At 36.2% G+C, this 18,394-nt stretch overlaps 2 pseudogenes; one reads left to right on the top strand and one right to left on the bottom strand.

Annotated features, from left to right (window-relative positions):
* Positions 1 to 452: 452 nt before the first annotated feature.
* Positions 453 to 3,144, bottom strand: LOC115283422 (annotated as a pseudogene).
* A 54-nt stretch (positions 3,145 to 3,198) lies between these two features.
* LOC115283421 lies at positions 3,199 to 17,730 on the top strand (annotated as a pseudogene).
* The last annotated feature ends 664 nt before the right edge of the window (positions 17,731 to 18,394 follow it).

Genomic DNA, 18,394 nt, shown 5'->3' with positions numbered 1-18,394 from the left:
CATTGTATGTAAAAAGCTAAGCTATTGAACTATGTATAATAGTTTCAGAAATATTACTTTTTTTTGAAAAGTTAAGATTCCTTAATTTTTTATTCTTGGTACTACTACCACAATATACAGGGCAATATGCCTGAGGCAAAGAAAAGAAAAAGAAAAAGAAAAAGCTACAACAGATAAAAAAACCTCAGAAATATACAGGTAATTGTCACTACAATGCATTGATAATAGCTGCACTCTGCAAATTGTGGCTATGACAGTCCTGAACAAGAAAGGCTTCCTGTTTTAAAAAGCTGCAGTAACTTTTCTGACTATGCAGCATCATTCCTTCTGTGGCAGATTTTTTCAGTTCCCCTAATGCATTTGGGACTGTCTCAAGGTAACCTGTCAGCTTTCCTGACAACTCCTCACTCTCTCTCCTGCTAAGAACTGTAGCCCTTTTCTTGTGAAAAATTTTAGAACCTTCTGCTACCATATCCACCACTTTCACCACCAGATCCATAACCACCGCCATAGGGACCACCCGAGTGTCTTCCACCAAAACTGTCCCCTTTCATGGGTCCACAGTTTGATTGCTGTTGTCCACTATAATTTCCAAAATCATTATAGTTCCCACCACCAATCACCACAGTTACCACTTCCAAAATTTCCTCCTTCATTGTAATCATCATATCCTCCATATCCACCATATCCACCGTCTTTGTTTCCATATCTTGGTCACCACCATTGTAGCCTACTACTATAAGCAGGGCCACCACCATAGTTGCCATCATCACCTCCATAACTATCTCTGCTGTCACCACCTCAACCACCACAGCCTCCTCTTCCACCAAAGTTGCCACCAGGGCCAAAGTTACCACCAACTCCAAAGTTTTCTCCATAATGCATAAAGTTGCCAAATCCACATCCATGACCTCTTTGAGATCAAGCAGACTGCATTTCTTGTTTATTTAAAAATTTTTTTTTAACATTTATTCATTATTGGGAGAGAGATAGAGTTCGAGTGGGGATGGAGAGAGAGGGAGACACAGCAGGCTCCAGGCTCTGAGCTGTCAGCACAGAGCCCCATGCGGGGCTCGAACCCATGAGCGGTGAGATCATGACCTGAGCTGAAGTCAGACGCTTAACCAACTAAGCCACCCAGACATCCCCTGCATTTCTTATTTAGAAAGGGCCCTTTCCACTTCACAATTACGCCCATTAATAGTGTGGTGTTTCTAAACAACAACTTTATCAACTGTATCATGATCATCAAAAGTTACAAAAGCAAATCCTCTTTTTTCCTTTCTGCCTGTCCTCCGTAACTTCTATGATTTTCATCTTGCCATGCTTTTCAAAGTGGTTTCTCAAATTATATTCTTCTGTATCCTTTTTAATACCATGAACAAAAATTTTCTTCACAATTAGTTGGACACCAGAATCCTCTCTAGAAACAGCTTTCTTTGGTTTCACTACATGCCCAGCAACCTTGTGTGGTGGAGCACACACTGCTGCACCCACCTCTTACACACAAGAGTAAGTCACAAAACCAAAACCCCTGAAACGTTTTATTTGGGGGTTTCTCAACACCACACAAAATGTAAGTGTGCCTCATTTTTCAAAACATTCTCATAAACTATCTGTAGTTTCAAAGCTCAAACCAACAATAAAAAGTTTTCTCAACTCCTCTTTTTCCTTTGGATCATGGCCCTCTTCCAAGGGGTGGTGGCAACAGCTGGAGTCAATCTGGGGGTGATGGAGTGGCGGTTTACTTCCATTGAGACTAGACTTGTCTCTTCCAACTCAAGTTCAATATGGGATCTTGTTTATATATTTCTTTTTAGGTCTTGCAGTAGTTGCCTTCACAATGTCAAGTTTCTGTTTCCAGTATATTGACTTCAATCATCATACACTGACTTCCAAAAGAGAGCTTTAGATAATGGCCAATAGATGAGTCTTTAATGATGAAAAACTCTGGGGCTCTCAGATGACAGTTAGGGAGGTATTTGAGGGCTGGAGGCCAGGAAAGTTGCCTGGAAAAGCCCAGACTTTAGAGGAAGGCTGACAGATATCAGTTCAAACTCAGCTTTTTGCCTTGCACTAGTTTTATACCCCTCACATTTCACAACCTCTTTGAGTCTATTTTCTCATCTGCAACATAGTGTTTTGGGGGAGGAATAAATGAGTTGATAGATGTAAACATGATGTCCAAAACAGATGCTCTTCTCAGTAAATATCCATTCCCTTCCTTTGCCTTCCCACTCTCCCTGCCTTCCTGGGGAGGCTCTGTCTGCCAAAGGTTGGCCCAGGGATTTCTTTGCAGTGGCTTCCCTCCTGTGCCTCAATGGATGAGGGTGGAAATGAGTGACAGGAAGGCCTTTAATATGCAACCTGTAGACTCAGCTCTTACTCTGATGACCTGTTACACATAATAATGGCCAGTATTATTATGATAGTTCCTCCATCCTATCTTTTTGAAGAGTTTGGAAGCCCTGGGGTGGCTGAGGGGAAGTTGTACTCCTCTCTCTCCCTTCATTGTCACATCCTCCAGGGGCTGGCTCTCTTCAATGTGGCCTCTCTCCCCAGCAGGGAAGTCAAGCTTCTTTGTATCACAACTGATTCTTGCTCTGTAAGAATGGTCTTTAAGAGGAGTTCTTCACTCATGGCTTCAAGGAGCCCACACTTCTGTGAAAGTCATTATCTCAACTACTTTGGTGAGCTGGAACTTCTAGCTTCCAAGGATGGCATTCCATTGGAAGAGGACGGCCCAGCTCTTGAGGAGGAGCACCCTCTTGGTGAGAGAGAAGAGGGAACCTGTACTCCAGAGAAGGAGGTGGCAGACCAATGAGTGCTAACAGGGATTCAGCTGACAGAGACCTGAATGTAAACCTTAGCACAAGGAAGGGCCTCAAACAAAATGGAAGGGCCTCAAGCAGGGAAACCTGGAAGAGGGAAATCGCCTCAGTGTTCACTCTGGCAGAAGGAGGGCTTCCCGGAGCTGGCAAGGGCGGTCACGCTGGAGCAGGCATCCCGTATTCCAGTTTCCAAAGGTGCAGCCCTTTCTGGGATCTCTTCCCGCCATTAGACTAAAACGATTTCCGGAGGGTTGACGACATCTGTGAGGCTGCGAGACCATTTGCCTTGCCGTTTGGGTCCGTCTTTACCCATATCTCCTCCCACAACTCCTTCTCAAGCGCCTCAGGCTCGGAGCCAGAGCCGGGAATGCTGGCCCCAAATGGAAAGGGAGGCCGGAGTGCTGGATCCCAGAATGGACGAGTCTGCTACAACGTCCAAGCCAGTGATCCCGCTGCACTTCTGGGGTGCGGGGACCTTCATGAGGCTGGCCTTGGCGGAGCCGGCATAGAGCAGCAGCCTCGAAGGGCGCCACCCAGGGACCGGACACCGAGATGGTGCCAGGAGCAGGCCGGGGAAACAGGGTCCGGGGACGTAGGGCAGCGGTCGCAAAGCCCAGAAATATTACTTAATTACTAGAATTAAAAAATAATGAGTGATTCTCTGGACTGTTTTTCTTATCTGTCAAGTGAAAATAACAATACTTGCTCCACTCACTTCATAGTTTGCAGGTGCTTATCTTAGTTAATGATGTGAATGAAATGTTAAAAATGTACCTTAGATATAGCAAATGCTTTCAACATGCTTTTAAATGGTAAATAAATAAATTTTCTATTGTTCTATAAAATATTTTAAATGGATTGTCTTGACGTTTATCGTATATGTAGCATAACTCTGGTCACCTCAAGTCATTATCAATTGGAATGATGGAGAAAAGTTGCTTTCATCTGGAAAAGCCAGCTAATTTATCAGTACAAAGGGCTTATACTGGGATCTCAACATATCTCCATGTTGGACGATGAGAGGAGAACTTTGATTTTAAGAAACACAAATATTGAATTTTAAATCTTCCTAATGTATACCTCTTTTAGAACCAACAAGGTATGTGACTAGATTCCCCAAAAAGGTCCCACAATAAATATCTCTTCTACTTTCCTTATGTACTTAAAATATCCACAAATAAAATTTTCTCTGTATATGCTTGCCCACATGTGTGCTTGTGTGCATACACACCACACACACACACACACACACACACACACACACACACATCTGTGCCTTTATTTAAAGCCTTAATCAAGTTAAAGTGAAACAAGAAAACTTTCATATAATAGATATTAAATAGAGATTATTGAGTGTATTGAAATGACATACTATTTGAAGGGCAAGCTATTCTTACCATCTCAGGGGAAAGAGTGGAAGTTAAATCAGGACAGGAGGGAAAGAGTAGCTTAATAAGAAGAGGGGAGAAAGAATAAAAAGCTAAAAATTGGGGGAAACGTATATTGCATGATTTTCACTGGCATTGGCCAGACCAAAGATACAGGCATAGCCTTCTAAAATCAGACTTGTAGTGACTAAGAAGTTAACATACATCAAATGTCAGGCTTTTTGCACTCAGACAAAAGTAAAGTTAATGAAAATGCTTATTTTTCTGGGTTTTTTATTTTTTAATTTTTAAAAACTTTTAGGGAGAAGGAGTTCAAAGAAATGGCCCAAATGTTTTATTTTTTTTCCCCTGAAATTCCCTTTGGTCTTATGATGGCTCATTGGGGAAAACAGAATTCCTGTGAAGGTTACCCTAAGCATTAGGATATGTTTCCTTTGATTTCTTAATTTTCAGGAATTTACAGAAAGTTTATTATCATGGAACTTACTTGGTTTGTCTTTATTACTCAGACGTAAAATTTCCCTTTGAGATACTTAATTTGAAACTTTGGAATTTCAAGTTTTAAATTGATAGTTAAGGAACTTACTGGGCTGCATATTCTGGCTTGAATTCTCATATTCTCTTAGCTCAGTTGGTGGATTGCTCAGAGTTTTCTAATTGCAGGCTTGGACCTCTCTCTGAGAAACAAAGTTTGAAGCCTGAAGCTTCTCGAAATGCAATCATCCCTTTGAGTACTTAATTTCTTGCTAATTTTAAAAGTAAAGAGACCACTGCTCTGTGTTTAAACTGTCTACCAAATCTGAAGATTATTTAGTGGGATGCCAGGCTGTGCTTGAGGAAAAGACTGACAAAATGTAGGTGGTGATGAATGCTATGGAGGACATATTCAAGGGTTCTATGTCAAAAATTAAAACATAAGTTATTGTGCCAATACCATACTGTCTTGATGATGACACTGAAAATGAACCGGGGCTGAAGGGGGAGGGGGACAGGGGAAGGGGGTGATAGTCATGGAGGGGGGGCACTTGTGGGGAGAAGCACTGAGTGTTATATGGAAACCAATCAATAAACTATTATTTTAAAAACTAAGTTAAACTGATTGCTTTGGTGAAAGTTGTCAATATTTATTTGTTTAATTTTGTGTGTGTTTGGAGTTATAGTTCAACATAGCTTTAAGTCACAAACATTTTTGGCTTAGAAAATAACAGATTTTTTTTATCTATTAAGCTTATTTCTTTAGATTCATGGAGTAGATACAAGTGAAGAGACATGGGTGGAAAAAAAAACCCAGCCATATATGCTAACGGCATTGATAAACTAATCCTAATAGAAACACCAAAATAGTCTGCAAAATGGAAAAATATATGCCTTTCTACACATCTAAATCAGAACTGTCTTTTATCATTCAAAGGCCTTTGCAAATTTTCAACATTTATCAATCTCCTAAGCTTTAGGATTATATTATCCTCATTTACAACGATCTTGGTATTCACTTTTTTTTTCTGGGTATACCCCCATCTTAATTAAATGGTAAGTAAACTCTTGGAGAACATAATTTATAATAAACTCATTTAGAACCTATTGATTAACTAAATGACTGAACAAATTATTGTTGTCTTAGAAATGAGTAAAGAAAAGGAGGAAACTAATTTAGTGAGGTTACAGGCCCCAAATAACATGGTATGTGTTTCTTACAGTGGTCTGCATGCCAACTTGCACATCTTAAGCTTTGATGTGTATAGCAGGGATTTTTGTTTGTTTGCCCTCCTTGTTCTGTCTTTGTCAGAAGTGGAGTTAAGTCCAACTTTCAATAAGGCAGGTAGGCTCAATAAGATAGACTGGAGAGATCTGGATGATCTCCTCATGATTCCATGCCCTTCTGGTAAATTTGTTGCCAAGTAAATTCCCAAATCTATACTTTTATTCATTAACAGATAAATACTAATGGGTTTTAAATATCAGATCTTACATATTACTTTGACTGTGATAGTAACCTTTGTAGGGGATTTTTGTTTTAAACCCAAGGAAGTGATGTTATATCCTGTTTTTGCCAGTGGTTTATGAATAGCAACCAAAGTTCATTTCTCAGCAAAGTAATGAGACTGTAAACTGAAACAAATAAGATAATTGATTCAGAACTTCTTCCATATAGTGCCTCTGACTTAGTATAAGAAATGCAGAATGCAAGTCATCCTGAAGCTGAGTTTTGAAATGATGCTAAGTATATTTCTATGCTTGCCTATGTTCAGGGATTGGCTGTCATTTTGACAATGATTATTAATGATCACAGTAATAATAATGCCAGAACACAAAATATAAGGAATCTCTACCTGAAATCATTCATAGGACTATTATTATCTTAAATTATTCAGATTAATTTAGGACTATTGTTAATAACTTAAATTGTTCAGATTAGCTTAATCAATCATATCTCCATTGATAACTGAACTTTATACTAATACTAGTAATATTAGCTCCATTTTTGATCAGTTACTATGTTTTAGTCATTGTGCTTGATACTTTATATGCATTCTGTCATTCAGTCCATGAGGTAAGTGTTATGTCATCATCTCCATATTTAAAAAAGGTAACAGACTCAGAAATGTTGTGATTTACGTAAGATCATGCAGTCAGTAACGATATTAGCAGCACCCTTTATAGACCTTTAACTATTATGTTATAATTCCAATTTTGTATCAAGCTTCAGGTAGAATTCAAAGAAGCAAAAGACAAGATTCCTGCCCTCTAAGAGCTTGTAGATTAGTTGGTAAGTCATGATTCATAGCCAGACACATTTCAGAGGCACTATAAATTTTCAGTTTCAGGGATGTAGTTTTAAGTGCTATAAACATCCATATTCTTAGTCCAAGGCATTTCTCAAAATCATGTGAATGGAATTTGAGTTGGTTTTATTGCACTGAAGAGTCACCTAAGAATGGCAGAGGTAAAGAGGAAAGCCACGAACATTTAATGCCCATTTACTATTTTACAGGTACACAATTTCTTTTTTTAACAAAGAAATTTTATTGAATCATTTCTGTATACAATAAACATAGGAAAAGTTTTTTCGTGAAAATTCCATGATATTTTTCAAAAGTTTTTAATTTTTTGGAGAAAAAATTATTGAAAATCTATCTGAGGCAAAAATAATATTTGACATTCAGAACAAATGATAATTCCTTTCATCATATTCTGTATTTAAAGCAAAACACCTTCAGTTCAATTAACATGAACAGAATTTTAAGTTCCTATGTCATTGGCATTAAGACTTTTTAAAAATTAACTTGAGAATAGCTGAAACATGTTACATTAGTTTCAGGTATACGACAGTGATTCAACATCTTTATATATTATGCTATGCTCATCACAAATGTGTTTACCTTCTGTCACCATAAAATGTTATTACAATAATATTGATTATATTCCCTATGCTGTGTCTTTATTTGTGTGGCTAATTCATTCCCCAGATGGAAGTCTATATCTCCCACTTTCCTTCACCCATTCTGCAGATCCACCTATTCCTCTTCCCTCTGACAACCATCAGTTTGTTCTTATAGGTACACAATTTCAATTAAGCCCACAACAGCCTTTGTAAAGAGCATTTTACTAAGAATAAAATTTAAATTTACAGAACTTAATTTACTTGCAGAAAGTGCTGGCACTGAAATTTGAATCCAGCTGTGGCTGATTCCAAAACTCAAGTAACAAATATTTTACAGTTGGAAGAGCCTAGATATGGAGTTTCATGGTTTTTTTCAGTAAAGGTGGGATGAAGAGAATACCAACCACCTTATAATTATTATAACATTGAATCACAAAATTATAACATTTGATTATACCTATTCAATTATTCTTCAACTTTTCAGATAAAGTTGTTACATGAAGCAAATAAAATGATGTATGAAAAGTCTCTGGCATATACTAGGAAAATGATAAATTGAAGTTATTGACATTTTTATTATTGTAATGAATCAGGAGAAATATTTATAATGCATTAATTTTGAGGCATTTTGATGTTGATACTTTTTTAAATATTGATGATGAAAGAAATGGAAAGATCTTTGGGCAATTATTGATTATGTCTTTATGGAGATAACTATTATTTTTATTTTTTGCAGATAAAATTCCCAACAGAAAATTCCACCAGTCAGACTTTGACTTAACAAGAATAAGTCTTCTAAGAAACGGGTTCTATCAACAGTGCTTATTTCTAGTTTTTTATTAGTTATTTATTTTTTATTTTATTAGTTAATTATTATAGTTTTTTATTAGTCATTTGTAATAGTATTTATGACCTTAAACTCTCAGTGCATTACAACTGACAACATACTGAGCCTAATACTACAATGTTAGGCAAGATGAGGTTTGTGTAATCCTGCCCATGCTTTTTTGGTAATAATAAAAAATATTCCTAATCCCAATTGTACTGTGCTCTGGTCCCAGGGGACAAAAGGAATCTTCTAATAATCCTTTGAGTTGGCACTGTTCCATAAGATGTAGAGATTCTACTCTCAACTAGACACAAGTTATAGAAAAAGATATAAAAGGGGTTACTAAAATGTGAAATAGTAATGTTTGATTAAGCTCAGTATTAAGTATCTTGAATCATAAAACTAGGAAAGCATTTCCTCCCCAATTTTATTTTAGTATTTCTGATTATATTGAAGGTAAATTCTCTGGTTTTAGTCATTAGTGTTTCTGTAACATTTGATAATTATCCCGTTTCTCATAGAACAGACATCAGGATCAGAGCTTTAAGCAGTCTCCAGTATCTAGAAAAAGTTAATTTTAATATTTTTATTTTCCTGAATTTATTTTTAATATTATTTTCTATTGGTGTAAATTATACTGACTTCCTATTTATAATATTAACATTTTTTAAAAAGGGGTGTGATGGTCATGGGGAAGACGCTTGTGCGGAAGAGCACTGGGCGTTATATGGAAACCAACTTGACAGTTCTGTAGCTGTGATTTCTTCCTGGAGTTTCTTGAGGGTGTCATGCTAAGTGAAATAAGTCAGGCAGAGAAGGATAGGTATCATATGTTTGCATTCATAGGTCTAACAGGAGAGACCTGGCAGGGGACCATGGGGAGAAAAAGGGGGAAAGAGAGTGGGGGAGAGTGAGGGGCACAGATCAAGGGAGACTACTGAATACTGAAAAGGAACTATGAACTGAAGGGGGAGGAGGAGGGAGGGAGGGGGGGATGGTCATGGTGGGGGATACTGGTGGGGAGAAGCACTGGGTGTTATATGGAAAACAATTTGACAATAAACTATTAAAAAAAAAGAAAGAAACCAACTTGACAATAAAGTGTAAATAAAAAATAAATAAATAAATAAAATTTGAATTTAATTAGTAAATGACAAGACATAAGTCGATGTGCAGGAAAATGAACTAAATTATAACTCATATTAACCAGGTATAGAAAAAATCAAAAAAATAATTTAAAAGATTATCATCCACAGAAACAAGAGCTTAAAATAAAGATAATCAGAAGAATTTATTCTTTTTAAATTTCTGTGAATATTCAGTGAATATAGAATTATGTAAAAAAATCTAGGTGGTACGATTAAAATTAATTATTACCTTTTTAATGCAGTCAAGCTTTTATGTGCATGAACTTCTGCAGCAAAATAACTGAACACAAATGGTCTGGGTAAGAATAAAGTTGTTCATTAAAAAGTTGTTCATTCCTACAAAATACATATTTTGAGTACAATTGGAAGATACCTTTTAAGAAAAATATATAAGTATATAAGTACAACTAAAGCATAGGGCCTTGTAAAAGGGTCCTTGTAAGTGAGAGGCCCTGATAATTAAGTTTCCTTAAGATAATGTTAAATTTTCCTCCATGTAGACACTGTGGTTGTGTTTCACATTAACCATGAACACTCACACTATTTTGTGAATACCTTGGTTTTCCAAGACTAACATCTGGACAGTCTTCAGGTGAATTAAAAGGAAATAGGCCAATGAAAGCATACACAGCTTATTTGGGTCTCATAAAAATTATGTTCAGATATATGATTTGTATGTCTTTAAAAAGTCTTATAATAATTCTGTATATTATCTTTTTCCATTTTATTATGACCATTTAAACAGGTAAAATGTAATGATGTGGGAGAGGAGAAATATTAGACAAATAATAGTATGCTTAGTCATGTAAACTTTATATAGGTAAGTTTTTATAGTATTATAATCAACCATTAATAAGAAATTTACACAATACAAATAGTTTTAATTGTAGTCATTTAAATTATAGCTTCAGTTCTATAATGAACCTATCAGTTCATTTTTTTGTCCAAATAAGAAATTAATTCATAATTCATCCCAACATGCCTCAACTCATTTAATTATTTCTGCTTGTATCTTTTCCAACATGGTAAAGTAAGACTTGCCTTTTTTACTTCACATTAAAAGTATCTCTTACTAAACGAGTAAGTCATGGTGATGTAATGTAATGGCAACTATAATTAATAATATTGTGCTTTATATTTCCAAGTAGCAATGAAAGTGGATCTTGAAAGTTCTTATCATAACAAAAGAAGTAATTACTATGTATGGTTGTGGATCTTAACTGAACTTATTGTGGTGATCATTTTGAATTCTGTGCAAATATCATATCATTATATTGTACACATAAAGTTAATATAATATTATATCAGTTATGACTCAAAACAAATTTTTGTAAAGTTAAAAAAATTCATTCACAATTAAAGTTGCTTAATATAATTGCTTATTTTACCTCCCTTGAAACAATTTTCACTCTGGGAATGAATGATAGCTACAAGCACATATACATATAACACATACACATTATACCACACTCCTGCTACACACACATACATACATCCATTTAGAGTGTGCTAATTTGTATCCAAAATCAGTCTGCTCAGTCTGTAGTCTATCAGGTGTTAGAATAGTAATTCCACTTTTTTTTTTAACATGACCTGAACCAAGACTAAAACAGTTAAGTCTTTCCAAGGAGAATTTATTATCTCTAAAGTTTTAAAGTTGATTGAGCGTTAAGTGAAAGTAAAATATTAAGAGGGGGTTAGATATATGATAAAATTAATATGGAACATAAGATTCTAAATATAAGATGAGGCTCATGGAAAATTCTCCATCATTGAAATTCAAAGGGAAAGTGTTGTATGACAAATCATAATAGGCAACATTTTATTGAATGTATATACCATGTGATAGGTATGCTAGACATTGGAAATACAAGTTGAAAAATAAGATATGGTCCCTGATCTCAATATTCCAGTCATTAAGAAAAACCAATCTTCAATTTAATGAGACAAAAAAAATCTGAATGGAATGCCACATTCCCAGGTAGTAAATTTGGTGCCTACAATTACATTAATTCTCTGGGATTTACAAAAATACTCACTTGGTGCATCAACAGTGACTGGGAGTTATTTACTAAGGAGTATATAGCAATCTATTGAGCCAGATAGTTGGATAACATTGACCAAACTGTCCTTTTGCTAACTGGAAATCTCCATTTTCAAGCCTTCACACTTCAAGTGAGGCCTTCGAAGTTTGAAGACAAGGTCTTTAGAATAAAAACAACCTGGAATTTATTATTTCACCAGTTATAAGCTAGATAGCGTTTAATTTTTTTAATTTGTCTTCTTCATTTAAAAATGGGAAATAGTAGAGGTGCCTGGATGGTTCAATCAGTTAAGCATTCAACTCATACTTTTGGCTCAGGTCATGATCTCACCATTAGTGAGTTCAAGCCTCATGTCAGGCTCCATGCTGACAGTGTGAAGCCTGCTTTGGATTCCCTCTCTCTCTCTGTTCCCCCATTTCAAAATAAGTAAATAAACTTTAAAAATGGGAAATAGAAATAGTAGTACTATAATAACAGAATACACATAGTAGGGCTTTTGATGATGATTTTGTGAGATAAGTTATGAAGAGTGTAAGGACAGGTCTGAATCAAACTGACTCTGACCTTGGAGGCCTAAGTGTCAGCTTCTCAGACCACCCTTGTAACACCCAATCAGGAAAGACCAGCTAACACCTTTAATATTTCTAAGGGCAGGCCTAAAGATGGAGGTTAAGACTAGTCATGCCCTACATGAGGGTCTTGGGTCCACTCTGTAATTGGTTAAAGTTACTGTCAATGATGTGATGCTATGAATGGACCCCTTTACCTGTGTCACAATTTCCTGTAACTCCCCCTTCCCAAACTCATAAAAGGCCCTGCCCCGCCATGTTCGGGGCTCGCTCCACGTGGATCCACTGTGCTGTTGAAGTCTGTGAGCCCGAGTTTAGGCTGGCCAAGCCTAAATTAGTAATAAAGCCCTTTGCTTTTGCATGTGTGATTCGGCCTCCCTGGCAGTCTCTGGTTTTTGGGGGCGATATTAAAATCTGGGTACAATAAGAGTACTTTCATGCAGTGATATAAGTAGGACACTTGATAAATAGCAAATTTGTTATTATTAAGCAGATTCTCAAAGTTAGTTGTTTTGAATTCTAGCCTGAAAGTTAAAGCTAGTCTACATAAATAAGTGAATCAACAAGTAATTGTTACTATCTTTCTAAAAGGGCTCCATAGTCAAATACTTTTGGGAAATGCTGCTGGCTAATAACTCCCATTAAGAGATTGACAATGTAATTAGCATATTAAAACCTCTGCAAATTTCTCCAGAAAATAAACATAAATTTGTTTAATTCAGTCAGTATATTAAAAGAAAACAAATTACCCTCAAGTAGTTCAAATAAAGATATTTTAATCAAGTAGTAAAATCTTATAGAGCCCTGGTCAGAGGTAGCTGAACAACAAGGGATTATAGTCATCCAATGGCCACAAGCCATTTTTACCCTAAAAGCTAAAGAGGCAAGAAGAGTTCATAATGTTTTCTTCCTTTCTGAGAGGCAAACTCCAAAGATTTCAAGACTCAGCTCAAATGTCCAATTATTTTCATTAACCCACTGATAACTTATAGGTATCTCTCATTCTCCAGAGAATAAGAGACAACAGATGATGAAATTCTCAGGAGTTAGCTTTCAAGGACAGAGAACAAGACAAAGAAGGAAAATGGTGGAGATGTAGACAAAACAGTGAATACCCAATGCCTTCAGTGTTTCCTAAATGTAGTCACTAAAGACTTCCTTTTAAAAAGGAATATCCAGAGGTGTTTTGGGTGGCTCAATCAGATAAGTATTGGACTCATGATCTCAGCTCAGGTCCTAATCTCAAGGTCATAAACTCAAGCCCCATGTCAGGCTCCAAGCTGGGTGTGAGGCCTACTTAAAATTATAGATATAGATGATATAAATAGATATAGATATAGAATGGATATTGATATATATTCAGTAGAATACTAGCTGCCGGTGAGAAAAACTTTAAGAAAACTTATTATTGGGGTAATGATCTTCCTTAAAGTCTAATTTGTCCAAGCAGCTGCAATGTAGGGAGAGTTTGTCAGAAGACCTAGATTCAGTGAATATCTTTGAAGAATAGCCCTCACATATTGAGTGAAGCAAACAGATTTTAAGCTACTAAGTATATGTTGTTTTTCCCCATAATAAATATGCATGCATTTGCATCAAATATTCCAAAAACAACCAGAGATAAACGAAATTAATTTTATAGAAGCTTTGAGAAATAATCAAAGGCCTATAACAATCAAATAAATGCCCAGTCAAGAAAATCCTGATTTCCAAGAGTTGCCACATTACATTATTAAAAGTATCTAGTTTTAAACAAAAGATTGCAAAACATACAAAATCAGACCTATTCACAGGAAATAAAATAAAAAGATGTGGACGTGCTTGGGTGGCTCACTTAGTTGACTGTCTGGCTCTTAATTTTGGCTCAGGTCATGATTCCAGGGTGGTAGGATCAAGCCCTGTATCAGGCTCCATGTGAAACTTGCTTAAGATTCCCCTTTACTCTCTCCCTCTCTCCCTCTTCTTCGCTCCCTCTTCTTCTCTTTCTCTGTCCCTCTCCCCTGCTCATTCACTCTCTCTCTAAAAATAATTTTTTAAGGATATGAACAAAAACTGTCTCTGTAAAAAGAGTCATTGGATTAAAAGACAGACTATTATCAACTACCATAAACACACTCAAATAGCTAAAGGAAATCATGCAAAAAAACAATACAAAACAAAACAAAAACAGAAGAAAACTGTCTCATCAAATAGAAAATATGGATAAAGAAATAGAAATAATAAACAGGAACCAAATTTAATTTTCAAGCTGAAACATAAAACTGCTAAAATGAAAACAAAATAATGGAAACTTTCAGAAAATTTGAGTATACAGAAGAATCAGTGAATTTGAAGATAGGTCAATTGAGATTACCCAGTCTGAAGGAACAGAAAGCAATAATAATGAAAAGTAAACAAACAAAATAAGCCTAAGAGACCTGAAGAATGTGGTATATCACATGTACCAACATATATGTAAATTGGAGTCCCAGAAAGAGAGGAGGGAAAGAAGCAATTGAGAATATTTAAATAAATAGTGGCCAAAAACTCTTCCTAAATTTTAATGAACTAAATGAATTTGCACATCCTAGAAGCTCAAAAATTCCAAGATAAACATAAAAGGATTTACACTGAGACACATTTAGTCAAATATTTGAAACACAAGGACAAATAGTGAATCTTGAAAGCAGAAATAGTTGTATTATGTATCACTCAAAAGAGATTCTTAATAAGATTAATAATAAGATTTTTGATAAGATTATTCTGAAGATAATTTCACTTTGGAAACGATGGGAAATTGAAGGCAATGGGATGACATATCTTAGTGCTGAAAGAAAAAGCTGTCAATCAAGAATTTTACATCTGGCAAAACTATCCCTCAAAAATCAAAGAAAAAATGAATAAATTATCCTGCTTTGGTGTCAGGATGGTACTGGCCTCAGGGAATGATTTTGATAGTGTTCCTTCTATTCCATTCTTCATAAGATTTTGAGAAAGATTGTCATTATTATTACTTTTTTAATGTCTGGTAGAATTCACCAATTAAGCCATGTGGTCTTGGGTTTTTCTGTGCTGGGAGATTTTTTATTTCTAGTACAACTTTAATCTTATTATTGGTCTAAGAATATTTTCTATTTCTTGGATTCAAGATTCATGATTCAATCATGGCAACTTGTGCATTTTTAGGAATTACCTGTTTTTTCCTTAAGTTACCTGATTTGTTACTATATAATTATTTATAGTAATCTATCACACTACGTATCTCTGTGGTTATCGGTTGTATTATTTCCCCTTCCACTTATCATTTTGGTTTTTGAGTCTTATCTTTTTCTTTCATAGATATTGTAGTTAAAGTAATGGCAATTTTAGTTGTTTGGAAACACTGGTCATTACTTTCAATGTTATGTTATTATTTATTCTGATCTCTATCTTGTTTAATTCTGATTTTTCTGTTTCCTTTCTCTACTAAATTTCAGCTAAGATTCTTCTTTTCCTAGTTCCTTATGGTATAATGTTTATTTTAACTTTTTTAAATTTTTTTCTTTTTCTTGAGTTTATTACTTATTTTGAGAGAGAGAGAGAGCACGTGGGAAAGGGGTAGAGAGAGAAAGAGAGAGAGAAAGAGAGAGTCCCAATCAGGCTCTGCACTGTCAGCACAGAGTTCAGTCTGGTACTTGAACTCATGAACCATGAAATCATGACCTGAATCAAAATCAAGAGTTGGACATCTAGCTGAATGAACCACCCAGGTACCCCAAACATTTCTTTCTTAATAAACACAGTTATAGAATAAATTTCATTCTAGTATCTGCTTTGCTTCATCCCATAAATTTTGGAATATTGTGTGTTCTTTTTTGTTGTTGTTTTGACACACGTTTTGATTTGCCATTTGATTTCTTATTTGGCCCATTGCTTGTGCATTGGGTGTTGTTTAATATTTACATATTAGAGTGACTCCTCCATGGCCGGCAGACGGGAGGGGTATGGAAGGGGGTTCCGGGCATGGTGGGGACTGCTAGACCCAGACCTGGATGCTGACCACCATGAGCTGGGGGGGGGGAGGCGCGGCCCTGCCTCTGTGGGTTCCCGCACCCTCCAGACAAAACCCCAATTCAGAAAGGTATTAAGCAGGCTGTGTTTTAGCTTATGAGCAAGTAACAAATTGTATCATTTATCTTGAATGTATCATAGATAAGCTGCTATATAACGATTGCCACTTCAGATAGCTGTGAAATTAGGTGATTAAATAGTTGTTACTTAACCTTCAAAAAAAAAAAAAGAGGTTGCGAGCGGCAGGCGAGGAGGTTTGGCCCCCAACAGGGGCCCCCTCCGCCCTCGAGACGGCCAGCCTTGCAAGCGATAGGCCAGGTGCTAGGGAAGCCGCAGCCGGAGGAAGAGGACAAAGACCAACGATGAGGAGGATGAGCTGGTGGGGCTAGCGGACTACGGGGATGGGCCTGACTCCTCTGACTCTGATCCCAACAGTGGGGTGGAGGAGCAGTTCTGGACTTCAATGATCCCTTCAGCACCGAGGTGAAGTGGAGAATCCTGCTCATGGGCCTGAGGAGAAGCTACAAGTCATCTATTCAGAAAGTTGTCTTTCACAAAATGTCTCCCAATGAAACTCTCTTCTTGGAGAGCACAAAAAAGATCTGCCAGGAAGATGTTTCCAATAGCTCCTTTGTTAATTTTCCGATCTGGGACTTTCCAGGACAGATTGACTTTTTTGACCCTACATTTGACTATGAGATGATCTTCTGGGGAACAGGATCGCTGACATTTGTCATAGACTCCCAGGACAATTACATGGAAGCCTTGGTGAGGCTCCACCTCACCGTGACAAGGGCCCACAAAATGAACACCATTATCAACTTTGAGGTGTTCATTCATAAAGTGGGCAGTCTGTCAGATGACCACAAAATTGAAACCAAAAAAGATATTCATTCACCAGAGGGCAAACGATGACCTTGCAGATGCTGGATTTTAAAAAATTCACCTCAGCTTCTATTTGACAAGCATATATGATCATTCAATATTTGAAGCTTTTAGCAAAGTGGTTCAGTAACTGATTTCACAACTCCCCACCCTGGAAAATTTGCTAAACATCTTTATCTCAAATTCTGGAATTGAAAAGGCATTTCTCTTTGACGTGGTCAGTAAAATTTATATTGCAACTGATAGTACCCCAGTGGATATGCAAACCTATGAACTCTGCTGTGATATGATCGATGTGGTTATTGACATCTCTTGTGTTTATGGTCTCAAACAAGATGGAGCAGGAATCCCCTAAAGAAGAAATCAACAGCCATTATAAAGCTGAATAACACAACAGTTCTTTATTTAAAGGAGGTGACAAAGTTCTTGGCTCTTGTTTGCTTTGTCAGAGAAGAAAGCTTTGAAAGAAAAGGGCTTATTGACTATAATTTTCATTGCTTCCAGAAAGTCATCCATGAAGTTTTTGAGGTGAGAATGAAGATGGTGAAATCAGGAAAAGTTCAGAATCAGCTGCAGAAGAAAAAAGGAGCCACCCCAAATGGGACCCCTAATGTGCTGCTGTAGTGAGGTTTCAGGAGTATCTTTTGAAGCCAGACCTTTCAGTGAGGCTGCTGAGCTGTGTTGCACTAAAGGAAAAGGAAAAAGAGATTGAGACACATGATGTACTTGTTGTAAGAAAAAAAAATCCTGCAACCCTCTTGATCTTCTCTTTTTTAAATAAAGCAAGCACTCTGAAGCCAAAATATATATATATTTACATATTTAATATTTATTTTTTACATTGGAGATTTACATTGTAGCTTTGTTTTATTGTTCATCTTCAGTTTTGTACCATTGTGATTGGAGAATATACTTGGTATGATTTCAGTCTTCTTAAACTTGTAATATTTGTAATGTCTCTTTATGTGATTTTACCAGGGGCTTCTTCTGTATATACTTGAAGAAAATATGCATTCTATTTTTCTTGGATAGTATGTTTCATAGATGTCTTCTAGAACCATGTATTATGAAGTATGCTTCAAGTAAAATGTGTTCTTGCTGAAAAAAAATAATAACTTTAACTGAGGGCACTTGTTTAAAATAAAGCATAACAGAATGGAAGTGGTAGGAAGGATTAGTGAAATAAGTAAAGGGGATTAAGAGTATTCTTCTTATAATGAACACTGGGTACTGATGAATTATTCTGAGTTAATGATGAATTGTTGAATCACTATATGGCACCACTGAA

Source organism: Suricata suricatta, chromosome X (genome assembly GCF_006229205.1).
Source record: "Suricata suricatta isolate VVHF042 chromosome X, meerkat_22Aug2017_6uvM2_HiC, whole genome shotgun sequence".
Lineage (NCBI taxonomy): Eukaryota > Metazoa > Chordata > Mammalia > Carnivora > Herpestidae > Suricata > Suricata suricatta.
This window is presented reverse-complemented; position numbering and strand designations above follow the sequence as displayed.